The sequence below is a fragment of the Humulus lupulus genome, chromosome 5, assembly GCF_963169125.1.
Source record: "Humulus lupulus chromosome 5, drHumLupu1.1, whole genome shotgun sequence".
Taxonomy (NCBI): Eukaryota; Viridiplantae; Streptophyta; class Magnoliopsida; order Rosales; family Cannabaceae; genus Humulus; species Humulus lupulus.
The window spans coordinates 160,699,665-160,715,114 of record NC_084797.1 but is presented as its reverse complement, the minus strand read 5'-3'; positions in this window follow the sequence as shown (position 1 = coordinate 160,715,114).

Sequence of the window (15,450 nt, the reverse complement as noted above, 5' to 3'; positions counted from 1 at the left end):
ATATTATCTAGTTACAAGTTGCTTCATCATGATCTTAATCTTATGAAAAAGATTAGAAGCACATAACTAGAATAGAAATTACAAAATAAATTAAATACATACTTGAAAATGCTCTTGAAAAACCCAAAATGTAAGAGAGAAAATGGTAGAAAGAAGATGGTAACCAAAAATTAAGCACCCCAAAAATGGTCTTCAAAACCCTTATTTATAGCCAAAATGAGATTATTAAAATAATAAATTTAAATTGATTAAATTTATAATAATATGGTAAATAGGGGTAAATTGTAGGAGTGATAATGGTTTTGTGGTAAAAAGTGTAGAACATTTTGGGTAAAAAATTGGCATTTTTAGACATAGGAGACAAAAAAGTACATTGTGGGCTCAAGAGGGCTGTTGGTGGCTGGTTGGGTGGCTGGGGATGGTTCAGGCAGCTGGGAGGCAAGTGGCGTTGGGCCTAGTCTGGGCAGAATTGTTTTGGTCCCGAGTGGCTTCAGGAGTTGGGAAGCTGCTGGTGTGAAGGTGCTGGCCGAAGGTGGATTTCGGTGGGCCTGGGGGCTGGCAGGTGAAGCTGCTGCGAAATGGGTGTAGCTGGAGGGGGGCGATTTGGTGCTGAAGTTGGGTGAGGCAGCAGGGACGTGTGGAGGTATCATGTGATGCTTGGTTGGGCCTGTGTTGGGCCTGTGGCTGCGGGCCTTCAGCTGGGCAAAAGGCCTATTTTCTTTGCTTTTCACAAAAATGCCACTTTTTTTCATCATCGTTCTTGCTTTTCAAGAGCAAGTAAAATTCAAAAAATTCCCTATAAAACAAACATAAATTAAATTAAAATTAAATATTTTCAATAATTAAATATTTTCAATAATAAAATATACAGCAAATGTTCCATGAAAATATTAATTTAAAATTTAATTTACTTAAACATTTAAGCTTAAAATTACATCTTTTTACTCCTAACTTAACAATATTAATTTTACATAATTAAACTACAACATTTTACAACAAAATAACTATAAAAACACACAAAAATATAGAAAATCTAAATAAACCCAATAAATTCAAAATTACTTAAAAACTCAATAAATCAATTAAAAACTCAAGAACTAGGCAACAATTAGCACATAAAAGATGGTAAAATAACTCTATTTTATAGAGTTATCAGGAGTCCACCTCCTGTTTCATGTCCCGCACCTACTTCTTCATCATCAGATCCAAACTCGAGCGATGATCTTCCCACTGCACTACGAAAAGGTAAACGCCAGTGCATTTATCCTATTTCCTCTTTTGTTTCTTATAATCACTTGTCATTTTCTTCTTGCTCTTTTATTGCCTCCCTTGATTCTATCTCGATTCCTAAAATTGTTTGTGAAGCCATATACTGGTTGGCATAATGCAATGGTAGAAGAGATGAATGCTTTAGATGAAAATGGTACTCGGGACTTGGTTGATTTTCCTTCCAGAAAATGGGCCTTAGGGTGAAAATGGGTATTCACTGTTAAGGTCAATCCAAATGGCTCAATTGCTTGCTTAAAGGCTTGTCTTGTTGCTAAGGGTTATGCTCAAACCTATGGAGTGGACTATTGTGATACTTTTTCTCCTGTTTCTAAGTTGACCTCGGTTCGGTTGTTTATTTCCATGGTCGTTACTCACCATTGGCCTTTACATCATGGAGATCTTCAGGAGGAGGTGTATATGGAGCAACCTCCTATTTTTTTGCTCAGGGAGAGTCTTTCGTCTTCGAAAATCTTTATATAGTTTTATACAAAGTCCTCATGCTTGGTTTGGTAAATTTAGTCATGTTGTTGAGAAATATGGAATGTTGAAGAATTAGTCAGACCATTCTGTGTTCTATCAGCGATCCACTACTGGTATCATTTTGTTAGTTGTATATGTGGATGACATTGTTATTACTGGAAATGATACTAGAGGAATCTCATCTCTTAAATCTTTCATTCATACTCAGTTTCACATGAAATATTTGGGGGTGCTCAGGTATTTCTTGGGAGTTGAAGTCACTCATAGTAGACAAGGTATTTTTCTATCCCAAAGAAATTATGGACTTGATTTTCTGACTAAGACAGAAAAGTTGGGAGCTAAGCCTTATAGTACTCCAATGAATTTGGTGCACCTTACAAGAGATGGGGAACCATTTGAAGACCCTGAAAAGTATCGCAGGTTGGTTGGAAAGTTGAATTATCTTACTGTGTCTCGTCCAGATATTGCATTCTCTGTTAGTGTGGTCAGTCAGTTTATGTAATCTCCAACAATTCATCATTGGGCAGCGTTAGAGCAAATGTTGTGCTACTTGAAAGGAGCACCAGGACGAGGCATCGTGTACACAGATCATGGGCACACTCATATTGAGTGTTTCTTTGATGCAGATTGGACAGGTTATAAGGATGATAGAATAACCACTTCAGGTTACTGTATTTTGGTCTCTTGGAAGAGTAAGAAGCAAAATGTTGTGTCACGATCTAGTGCAGAGTCAGGATATAGAGCAATGGCACAATCTGTGTGTGAGGTAATATGGATATATCAGCTATTGACTGAAGTAGGACTCAAAATTTCAGTACCAGCAAAGTTGTGGTGTGATAACCAGGCTGCTCTTCATATTGCATCTAATCTTGTGTTTCATGAGAAGACTAAGCACATCGAAATTGATTGTCATTTTGCTTGCAAAAAGATTCAGCAAGATTTAATTTCTACAGGATATGTGAAGACTGGAGAACAACTAGGGGACATCTTCACAAAATCTCTTAATGGGGTGCATGTTGATTATTTTTGTTACAAACTGGGCATGATTAACATATATGCTCCAGCTTGAGGGGAAGTGTTAGATATGTATATTAGTTGTAATATGTTAGCTGTAAAATTAGGTAGAAATTAGGCTAATTAGTTTCCTTTATTCTCTTAATTTCCTAGAATAGCTTCCCTAAGTTGTGTATAAATATATGCTATTTTCTCAATGAAGTAAACAAGACAAGTATTCTCTTCACCATTGTTTACATTTAGCAATAAGAGCACGATTAAAAGCTTCCAAATTTCGAAACCCCAAACCACCTTTGTTCTTTTCGTTACACCATTTTCCCAACTTCCCCAATGAATCTTCTTCTTGTGGAGAGAGGATTCCCACCAAAACCAAGCAGCCATGACATGAATTTCCTTAATTAAGCACTTTGGAATACGAAAACAGCTCATAATGTAGCCAAGAATTGCTTGTATAATAGCCTTGATAAGGATTTCTCTACCCGCTTGAGAAAAGAGATTGGCTTTCCATCCTCTATGTTTATTCCAAATTTTTTGTTCAATCATAGAAAACACTTCTTTCTTTCTTTTCCACACAAAGGCTAGCATGCCAAAATATTTAGAGTGGTAATCAGAAAGAGTAACTCCAAGAGAAGCAGCCAAGTTCTGAGCTTCTGCTTGAGAAATGCTCTTTCCCACACAAACTTCCGACTTCTCCAAATTAATTTTCTGACTTGAAACTGAAGCATAAACATCAAGAATATCTTTTATTGTTGTACCTTCATTAGGAAAAGCATTAAGAAAAATAAAGCTATCATCGGCAAAAAATAAATGAGAAACTCTTAAACAATTTTTTCCAAAAACAACACTACTTATCTTTCCTTGACGTTCAACTTCATGAATAAGGCAAGACAACCCCTCAGAACAAAGAAGGAAAAGATATGGAGAGAGAGGGTCTCCTTGTCTTAAACCCCGTTGAGGAGTAACCAAACTACAAACCTCACCATTTAAAAGGATGGAAAAGAAGATGGAGTTAACATAATTCGTGATATTGCGGATCCCATCCTCCTCATACCCAAGACAAAACATCATTACTTCAACAAACTTTCATTCCACCCTATCATAAGCCTTAGACATGTCTAATTTTAAAGCCATCTTTTTGCCATTACCGAACTGCCCTTTCTTCATATTATGGAGACTTTTAAAGCCAATGATGGCATTATCTTGAATCAACCGACCTCCAATAAAAGCACTTTGGTTTTTCGAGATAACAAGAGGCAAAATTTCCTTCATCCGATTGGCAAGATACTTGGAAATCACTTTGTACACCACATTACAAAGACTATTGAGGTGAAAATCAACTAAGTGAATTGGTTTCTCTTTCTTTGGAATGAGAGAAATAAGAGTTTCATTAAGAGCACGACAGTCCCCGTCATTGTTAAGGACATCTGGGCAAACCCTTTTGACCATAAGATCAACCAAGTCCCAATGAGATAGAAAAAATAACCTAGGAAGACCATTCGAACTAGGGGCTTTTAAAGAGTGGATCATAAACATAGTTGTTTTGATGTCATCTTCAAAAAAAAGGGCGAAGAAGTTCTTCATTCATGTATGTGAGCACCTATTCGGGATACAAGTAGCAAACTCTTGAAGAACATCCAAATGAGGAAGTTGAGAAGTAAAAAGATTAGCAAAGTAATCACAACAGAAATTTTCCATACCTTCAATTGAGTCCTGCCAAACAATATTGCTATTAAATAAACCTTTTATTTCTGCTACCCAAGGCTTTGTTATGGAAGAACCTTGTGTTTTTGTCTCCACACCTTAGCCAAAAGGCCCTACTTCGTTGGCGCCAAATTAGTTATTCCTTTTCCAACACCATATCAAGGCTCTTACTCAAACAATTATTTCGTAGCCAATCAGCTCTCTCCCATGAGCTTGAAAGAGCTTCTATCTCCAGCTGAAGACTCTGTTTCTTTTTTGTTCAACTCCTTTTTGTAGTTTCTATTCCAACAATGACATTTGGAACCACAAACTAGAATTTTATGGCATAAATCCCTAGCTGTAAAGATACTTTCTGAACGCTGCCAACACTCTTGAACGACTTCCTGCTAAGCTTCAATAGAAGTCCAAGCATGCTCAAAGTTGAACCTAGACTTCCAACTGGGCTGAGACTGAGCAAGTTGAGGAGGAGTAAAGTTAAACATGAGTAAAAGAGGTCTATGGTCTGAGTTCCAACGACACAAGTGACAAACTTTAGAAACCAGAAACAACTGATCCCAATCTTTGTTACACAAAACTATATCCAATCTTTCAAAATCAAGTTTTCCTTCCTTCCATTACACCACATAAACTTACCTCCTTCATAGTCTATCTCCTTTAGACAACAATCATCTATTAACTTTGTGAAATTCCTTATTAGATAATTAGGTTTAAACCCACCTCCCTTCTTCTGAACAGAATCTTAAATTTCATTAAAATCCCCTTCACAAACCCAAGGCATCATGCACAAATCATGCAGTTTGCGAAGAAGACCCCAAGAGTGTTTCCTTAATGAGGGATTAGAATGGCCACAAAATCTTGTGAATCTCCATTCAGGTCCCCACCCAATTTTAACAACTGCATCAATATGGCCAAAAGATAATGAGCGAATAGAGACCTCTATAGTGGTTCTCAAAAGATAAGCCAGACCCCCACTATTCCCTACGGAATCCACTCCAACACAGCCATCATAATCCAACTGAATTCTTATCCAATCTAGCTGACTAGATTTTAATCTTGTTTCCAACAAAAAAAAAATTTAATTTCAGCCATATGTTCATGATAATGGGAAATGAGAGTATTCAATGTCCAAGTATTCCCAATTCCTTGGACATTCCAAAAAAGGATATTCATGGTGTCCAACGACCTTGCCCAGCAAGGTTTGCCGATTCGTTAGTTGTATCGGAGATTGAATCTTTAGCCTCAGAATATAATGACCCAACTATTTCTAAGGCCTTGGGCCATTAAAAAACTACTAGACATAGCTACTATTTTAAATAAAACATACATAAGACATAATCATAACATTATTGAAACTCTAAAATAATATTGTATCAATAACATAAAAGTGTAAAATAAAATGTGATAGGGTATGGGATCCCATTGTTTACAAAACATAAAACAAAATTTTAAATACTAATTGCAGAATTACATTAAGAAATCATAATTTAAAAGACTAAAAAATAAATAACGTCGTCCTCGATCGACACGCAGTCCATTCATTTCATTCATCCTCAACACACAAGCCAAGCCACCAAGAATCCTTCCGCCTCAATATCTATTTTCATGCATCACACAAAAAATAAAGGAGTGAGCCTAATGCCCAGCAAGGAAAATCTACTAACGATCATATAACATATACTATAAACATATGACTATAAAAACATATATCATATAGGACTACAATGGCTATCATACTTCTTGGGGCTTGTTAACTAAGCAAGTCATATGCCAATAAATTTTGTGGGGCTTGCTATCTAAGCAAGTCATATGCCCATAAATTATTGGGGCTTGCTAGCTAGACAAGTCATATGCCCAAGGACTATAAAACATATTATACATATACATATCATAACATAAACATAATATAACATAACATAACATATAAGCACATAAAGTCTATCCTATTTTCCTTACCAAAAGCCGGGATATTTGGGAACAAGAACAGGATTTAGAAACTCCTATAAACCAACAGTAGAAAAGGGTGAGAATCTTTAAAAAATAAAGATGAATATGGGAACTAAACCATCCAAAAGAAACTTACCAAGAAGGACCTTAAGTTTCAAGAACTTAAACACCTAATCAAGAATCAATACAAGAGTTAGGATCTGAATAAAAGAAACTAAAGAATTATAAAGAACTAGACTTAAGGAATAGGAATACCTTGAATGACCTTATGGATTGGTCTAAACCTCAATATCGAAATCTCACTATTTCTCACTTCCCAAGTGTTTATAAAAGCTTAAAATTATAAAGCTTTAACCCAAAACTCAAGTGTATCTCTCTATAGTAACACTAGCACCTTGGAGGCTCTGATCAAATGCTTGAAGAATGAAGAAAATGGCTGAGCGCTAGGTCCTATTTATAGAGTTCAAGGAGTGAAATTGACCCCTTTTAATTTGAATAAATAAATGACTATAAAATGTAAAAGACTTGAATTTTCGTTCAACTAACGCCCAGAACTCGGTCAAAATCGTTCAGAGGCAGGTCTAAGTGGTTAAGGCTATTTTTAAAATTCAAAAAGTCAAACTTTCAAAATTGTCCTCATGGAGCCAATATACCCTAGGTGATATATCGCCTCCCCCTGTATTCCCGAGGTTTGTTCGATCATTGGTTCAAAGTCGGTGTGTTTTCTGTATCTTCCGTAGGCGATATATTGGCCCCTATGCTGCGATATATCGTCATACATAGATATATTAAACACGTATTTGCACTTTTCAGCATAATTTGAATTGGATAAACAGCTTTGACTGGGTCATAATACGATCCTAATAGCTTTTGGAAGGTTCTAGAGCTTCTAGATCTTTCTTTTATTAAAACTATTCATCAAAATACTTAATTCCTTAATAATCATGATTATGACAAATGTCATGCTCTTATTGGCTTTATCTAAACCATAGGTTATACTAAGTAATATATCTAGGAACAGCAATGTTAATCAAACCTTATGTTATAATTAATATTCTTAAACTATAGGTTAAACTTATAAAATCCACAACTGTTGCTATGAGTTTCCAACTAAGTCCCGACTTGAACCAAAATCCATGGTAACTAACATACTACTAACTAATACTAACTACTACTACTATCTAGCTAGTTATGTAAATATTCTGGAACACTACAATTCTCCCCTACTTAAAAGAATTTCGTCCCTGAAATTTACTTACCAAACAATTCTGGATACCGGGCTAACATGTCCTCCTCCAACTCCCACGTTGCCTCCCGTTCAGAACTATTACTCCATAGGACCTTGACTATCGGAATACTTTTGGACCGTAATTCCTTCATCCCTCAAGTCTTTCTGGAGTGCTATCGTGTCATACTTGAGGACGTGAGATGGGTCTGACACAAATCTACACAGCATCGAGATGTGGAACAAATTATGGCTATCTGCTAGAGTTGGCGGTAGGGCTAATCTATATGCAACTGCTCCCACTTTGTCCAATATCTCAAAAGGACCTATAAACCGAGGACTAAGCTTGCCTTTCTTCCCGAACCGCTTCACACCTTTCATAGTTGATATCTTTAGGAAGACTTGATCTCCGACTTTGAATTCCACATCATGCCGCTTGGCATCTGCATAACTTTTCTGACGACTTTGAGCAGCGAGCATTCGCTTTCTAATCAGTGCTATTGCATCTTGAGCTATCTAAACAACTTCAGGTCCAAGAAGTCGCCTTTCTCCTACCTCGTCCCAATGTAACGGCGATCGACACCTTCTTCCATAAAGCAGCTCATAGGGTGCCATTCTGATCGTTGACTGGTAGCTATTTTTGTAGGAGAATTCTATCAGCGGCAAATACTTACTCCATGATCCTCCGAAATCAAGTACACAAGTGAGCAACATATCTTCTAAAATATGTATGGTACGCTCGGACTATCCATCAGTCTGAGGATGAAATGTCGTACTAAGACTTAACTTGGTACCCATGGCTTGCTATAAGCTTCCCCAAAATCTCGATGTAAACACCGATCCTCTATCGGATACTATTGTCTTAGGGATTCCATGCAATCTTACTATTTCTTGAACATAAATGTCTACATACTAATCTGCTATGTACGTGGTCTTGACAGGCAGGAAATGAGCTGACTTGGTTAGTCTATCTACTACTACCCAAGCCGAGTCGTGCTGCTTATTTGTTCATGGAAGTCCCATCACAAAATCCATGGCTATATCGTCCAATTTCCATTTTGGAATACTAAGTGGTTGCAATAAGCCTGCAAGCCGTTGATGTTCCGCTTTCACTTGTTGGCATACTAAGCATTTAGCACATACTCTGCTATATCTTTCTTCATTCCTGGCCACCAATACAGTGCTTTAAGATCGTGAGTCATCTTGGTCGACCCTGGGTGAACTGATTATGGGGTATTGTGCGCTTTATCCAAAATCTTCATCGTAATCCCTTGATCATTCCCCACGCATACCCGATCCTTATATCTTAAAAACCCATGTCCTGAGATAGAGAAATCTGTGGCGTTGCCTTTTTTAACTGCATCCATATGTGCTACTAGTGTGTCATCATGCCCTTGCTCGATCCGTATATCTTCTAATAGACATGACTGGATGGACAAGTTAACAAGTTTACCAATGAATACCTCTATTCTAGTATTGATCAGCTCCTGCTGTAGCGATTTTTCTATTCCAGCGAACGCTGCTATACTTCCATAACTCTTCCTACTTAGCACATCAGCAACTATGTTTGCCTTTCCCGGGGTATAGGATTTTGCAGTCATAATCCTTTACTAATTCTAACCACCTGCGCTGCCTTATATTGAGCTCCTTTTGAGTGGAGAAATACTTTAAGCTTTTGTGGTACATATAAATCTCATACTGTTCTCCATAAAGATAATGGCGCCAGATTTTTAATGCAAAGACCACCGCTGCCAACTCCATATCATGTATTGGATAGCGTTGCTCATACTCCTTCAACTGCCTTGAGGCGTAGGCTATCACCTTGTCATTTTGCATCAGCACACAATCCAATCCTTGCTTCGACGCATCACAGTAGACTACAAACTTGTCGTTGGGTGTCGGTACACAAAGTACTGGTGCTGAGCATAGCTTATCCTTAAGCAACTGGAAGCTTTCTTCACACTTATCTATTTAGTTGAACCTTTATTGCTTCCCGGTCAGGTTGGTGAGCGGATTGGCTATCTTAGAAAAGCCCTCTATAAACCTCTGATAATAACCTGCTAGTCCTAGAAAACTTCTTACCTCTGACGCTGCCTTAGGTCTTGGCCAATCCTTCACAGCCTCTACCATAGATGGGTCTACTGCAACTCCTTCCTTGGATACTATGTGGCCGAGGAACGCTACTTGTGAAAGCCAAAATTCGCACTTCTTGAACTTGGCATAAAGTTGATGCTCCTTCAGTCATAACAATGTCAACCTTAAATGTTCCTCGTGCTCAGCTTCATCTTTTGAATACATTAGAATATCGTCGATGAATACTACGACGAATTTTTCCAAATAATCCTTAAAGACCCTATTCATTAAATCCATAAATGTGGCTGGAGCATTGGTAAGACCAAACGACATAACTAGAAACTCGTAATGTCCATAACGAGTTCTAAAAGTTGTCTTGGGAATATCCTCTTCCCGTACCTTGAGCTGGTGATACTAGGACCGTAGATCAATCTTTGAAAACACGGTTGCTCCTCTTAGTTGATCAAACAAGTCGCCAATTCGGGGTAGGGAGTATTTATTATTAATTGTCACCTTATTTAGCTCGCGATAATCTATGCACATCTGCATGCTTACGTCCTTCTTCTTCAAAAATAAAACTGGTGCTCCCCATGGCGAATGGCTCAATCTAATAAAACCCAAGTCTATGATTTCTTGCAACTGCGTCCTTAACTCCTTGAGTTCGGTAGGTGCCATCCGGTATGGTGCGTTGGAGATACGCTCGGTGCCCAGTACTAGTTCGATTGTGAAGTCAATTTCCCAAGTCGGCGGCAACCCTGGTAAGTTGTCAGGAAATACCTCTGGAAATTCCTTTACAATGCGGACGTCTCCAACCTTTAGTGGTGTTTCCTTTACCACATCTGTGACGCTAGCTAAGAATTCGTGACATCCTTTTTCTATCATCCTCTGAGCTTTGAGGGACAAACTAATCAGTGTAGGCAGTTTTGTAATCTTTCCCATAAAGCATAGTCTCTGACCGTCAGGAGTCTCGAACATCACTGCTTACGTCTGCAGTCGATGGTTGCGCCATGTCTTGCTAGCTAATCCATTCCCAGTATTACGTTGAAGTCTTTGATCTCTAACTCTATCAGGTCTCCTTCTAGTTCTACGTCCTCAATTTTGATCGGTACGCCTCGTACTATCCGTGATGATAGGATTGTTTCACCCGAAGGCAATTCTGTCACAAACCTAGTTCTAAATCTTTCACAAGGTTTTTTTAATTTCTCTATCATTCTTAACGAGATATACGATTAAGTGGCTCCCAAATCAAATAATATTGAACATACATTATTGAGGATAGGAATCTGACCTGTGACCACTTTATTACTAGCTTCAGCTTCTCCCTGGGTTAAGGCCTCTAGCAGGAACCATCTTTTTGTCCTTTTTCTCCTCTGGCTTGAGCCAGGACATTCTCTCTTCTGATGTCCTTCCTGACCACAATTATAACATCCCTTGGTGTTTGCACGACACTCACCAGGATGTTCTTTTGGAACTTAGAGCACTGCAGGTATTCTACATAACCCAAGCTACTACCTCCATTGTTCGTCCGTGCTCTTTTATCATTGTCGGATTGCTTGTTGTCAGGATGGATGTTGTGGTTGTTGTTGTTTCGACTATTCTGAGGTTGACTCTGCTATTTAGGCTCAGGCTTACTGGCCTCTTCCTTATTAACATTCGCCTAAAGCCTTTCTACTTCTATAGTCATTTCTAGAACATCGACATACATAGTAATTCCAACCCCTAGCTCAATCTTTGGTCTAAGTCCTCTAACAAACTTGGTAACCCTCAGAAAGTCAATTGGAACCAACTCCAGTGCAAACTTGGCTAATCGATCAAACTGTCGAGGATACTCTGCTACTGTCAAGGTGCCCTGCTTCAGACTAGTAAACTCCTCGACCCTTGTGGCAATGACTGTCGAGTTGTAGTACTTCTTGTGGAGCAGCTCCACAAATCTGGTCCATGTCATTGTGGCGACGTCGTGAGTCTGCTAAACTAAGTCCCACCATATTCTAGCATATTTCTTAACCAGAGACGAAATGCAGGATATACGGTCCGCATTGCCAAGATTCATGTGTGCTAGGATCGGCTATATATTTCTGAGTCATTCTTCCGCCTCGAAGGGGTCCGTTGTCATTTCAAAGCTTGGAGTGTGTTGCTTACGAAACCGCTCGTAGATTGGCTCCACGTACTGAGCAGGGTATGGCGCATAGTTTTCCATTGGCCATCCCCCATACGGACCTACTTGATGGGGTGCTTGAGCCATATGCTGATGCTGCGATTACGGCTGTGGTGGAGGCTGAGTCTGAGGCTAAGCATGTTGTCGTTGTTGCAGCAGTAATTCCTCCACTTGCTGTCGTAGTCTGGAAATTTTTGCAGTGTTATAAATCAGCGGCGGCGGTGCACTTCAGTTAGCAACAATAGTGGTAGCACGTGCTCCCCTTCTGCGAACTGGAGGGGCTTCATTAGTCTTAGGAGCGACGCTGGAGGCATTGACATTGGTGCGTGCAGACCTTCTGAGCGACATCTTTAGCATAGTTCTAACAGTCGAGAAAAACATGTTAGAACTTACCCTAATAAGCTCTAAAACAAAACTTAATCGAAGCAAACATAACTCAGACCTATTAATTATGCCTTCTTATGAAAAAGTTATATAAACCTTCTTTATAATTAGGGTGTGTTTCTATACTTAGGAAAAATAAGCCATCTTTATTATTTTCTAAGTGTGTTTCTATTCATCCTATATGACTTAATTCTCAGGCTCGAAACTCGTCGTTGTTCCAAAGTTAACCATATTGAGGGAGGGCTGGGATCAATAAAATCGTTCCCACTACTGGCCCCTAAACTCTCAATATAGAACTTGGTCCATTGATTTGTATCCACCCTCACCAAACTTGGTCATTATTTATTAAATTTATTATTTATTATGATTGTAAAAAAAAATCAAACTCATACATGTCATTCAAAAATAACAATGATATTTATTTGGAAAAAGGTTTTCACTATATACAATCATAAATGCAAGGATAATAAATAAAATAAATAAGGAAACTACTCTAATCTAAAAACCAGGATCTTCTACATCCGACCCTTCATCTAACATATCATCATCTATCTCCTCATAATCATCATTATCTTGAGCCTCAAAATTTCCTCTAGGAAGATTCGTACAGATTATATGTTTTTGCTCATTTGTGAATTGGAATTCCATCTTAGAGGTGAACCTAAGTATGAGAAAATCATATCTCATAGCTACTAGTAATTCATCTTCATCATCTATTGTCTCCCATATTTCTTCTAAAGTTGCAATTACAGTAGGATAATCTTTAAAAAGTCTAATCACTAAAACATATCGTTCCGTAGCTCCCATCATTATTTGCTTAGTTGTTTGGAGGTGACCTATCTCATTGTGTAATAAGAGTAATCTCCGAGTGATACTTTCTAGCACTCCTACTGTATTTCTTGGCATTATAATTCTTTTCAAGGCCTTAATGGCTCAAATATCCTCATAGGTTAAGGCTCCATCCATTCTTAACTGAAAACACACTACAAGAATTTTGACTATATATTACAGTAAAAAATGACATATATTAAAAAGCGTTATTAATGGGCAAATTAAGAAAAACACATGCTTTTTTTTCAAAGACATAGGCGCCAAATGAAATAGTTGACGCCTAATGAAAATTCTATCTAACCCATTGGCCTCCTCTGCCCTCTCTTTCACACTCACTCCATCGACTCTCTTCTCCCTCACGTGATTCTCCCTCACGGAATCTCTCCTGCTAGAAGCAAGGACCCAGGAGTCTCCTGCCTATGGAAAGAACCCCTTCATTCCATCTGAACCTCTTTCCCCTTTCCCTCTTTCTCTCTTCAATTCTGAAAGTGTGCTCTTCTCATAAATTAGGGTTTTTTCTTTCCCTCTTTCTTCTTCAAAACCTCACAACTGAAACTAAAGTTGTTATATTCCCTAAAATTTTCCCACCTACTGCTGCTCCGTAAACCCCCATGCACTAGCACCAACTTTCGACATCTTCTTTGGGTGGGTAAGTTTCTACACTTTTAGTTTTAGATTTTTGACGATTTTTCCCTTACGTTGCTATGTATCTATATCATATATTTATAAATATATATACTGAGTGTCGTTATTCCGCTTAGGCCAACAATGGTTAGGACATCCAATGGTTTAGCTCGATAGTTCACCCTTTTTAACACTTGTCTTTGTCTACCTTTTTTATTGAGCATTTTTTTCAGTTACTTTAGGATACTCGTCTGGTTCTAGATCAATAGCATCATTACTCTAATGTGGTTTTCTGGTGAAAATCTTAAAAGGGTTATTTGTTTGAATCTTGTAATCGATCCCTATGTGTCAGAGCAACTTAACATTTTGATTTTGGTATTGGGGTCGTGAGTTATTCTCATTGATGTCTGGTGTTGTTTTCTGGTTTGCTAGTGTAGTTTTCCTTTTGACAGGGTTATGCATTGTGTCGCTTGGTGTTGGTACCATCCCTTTTTGGGTGAGTGGTTGTTTTCTAATCCTATGCTGACCCCCAGAGCCTTACATTTTGCTGATCTAAATGCTACTGTAATTAGCTATAGTATACAGACTAATTCAACTCCATTAGAAAGAAAAAAAAAAGGGAACTATGAAGACCCCACATTCAAGTTTCAAATACCACTTCAGATTGCAGCAGAGCGTGAAATTGCTAGGTCTCTCATTGGAGGTATCAATGTTATAGATACTTGATAGAAATTTTTTTTTGTCTGGTTACATGATAAATTAAAAGAAGCTTTGACTTTTAACAATTACTTTGGTCTATAAATGTGTTACTTTTGTGTTGAGTTTTTTCATTGTTAGATCCAAACTTTAGCTGGATGGTTTCATTTAAGGAGTTTGCACACCCTAAGATGCAAAGTCTCCCTGCAATGTTTACCGTAGGACCACCATTTTTTATTGCAACTGTAATGTTTGGTTTTGTACTTCAGATAAGTTCTTTGGTGGTGGAGAAAGAACTAAAACTTCGACAGGTACTAACTTAGCCAAATAATAATAATAATAAACTATAACATAAATGATCTTGTGCAGATGAAATGAAGACATTAGTTTATATTTTGATATTTCTTTGCTAGATGATTTTCTGGCATTTCAGGAACTTGTTACTGCATGGGTTGTCATTTTGGCTTGCCTTGTCCATGGGGTTGACCATTTATTGGGTCTCTCATTTGGTTTCTGTTTAGTTTTTCCTCATTTGTGGCCATGGGGTTGCTCTGCTTTTTATTTACTATGCAATTTTTCTGTAATAATAGAATGGTCTGTTTGGTTGAATTCATGCATTCAACTTTTGATTGAGTATAAATACAGTCTTGAGATAGAACAATAGATCATATACTATGTTATGCAGATATTCTATTTACTAGAATAGAAGCTTTGATCATGTTTTTTTTATTTTTTTTTTATTTTTCATATGTCTAACAAGTTTTTTCCACTATTGATATATGTACAAGTGTGCAAATTTGTAGGTTGCAAGTTTTTTATTTGTCATATTCTCTCGGCTCTCTCTCCTTCATGCCTATACTCTCTAGTTTGAATGTAACACCACGACTAAGCCTACTGAAACAGTTTAGTCTCTCGTCACTCTCTTCTGTTGAGCCGTTGAAGCACACATGATAACGCCCCTGCTGAAGCAAGAACCCAAGCAACCCAGCTGCTGAAGAAGCCGTTTGTCTCTGTGAGTTTTCTTTTCCTTTTATTTTTTTAGATTTCAGTTTAA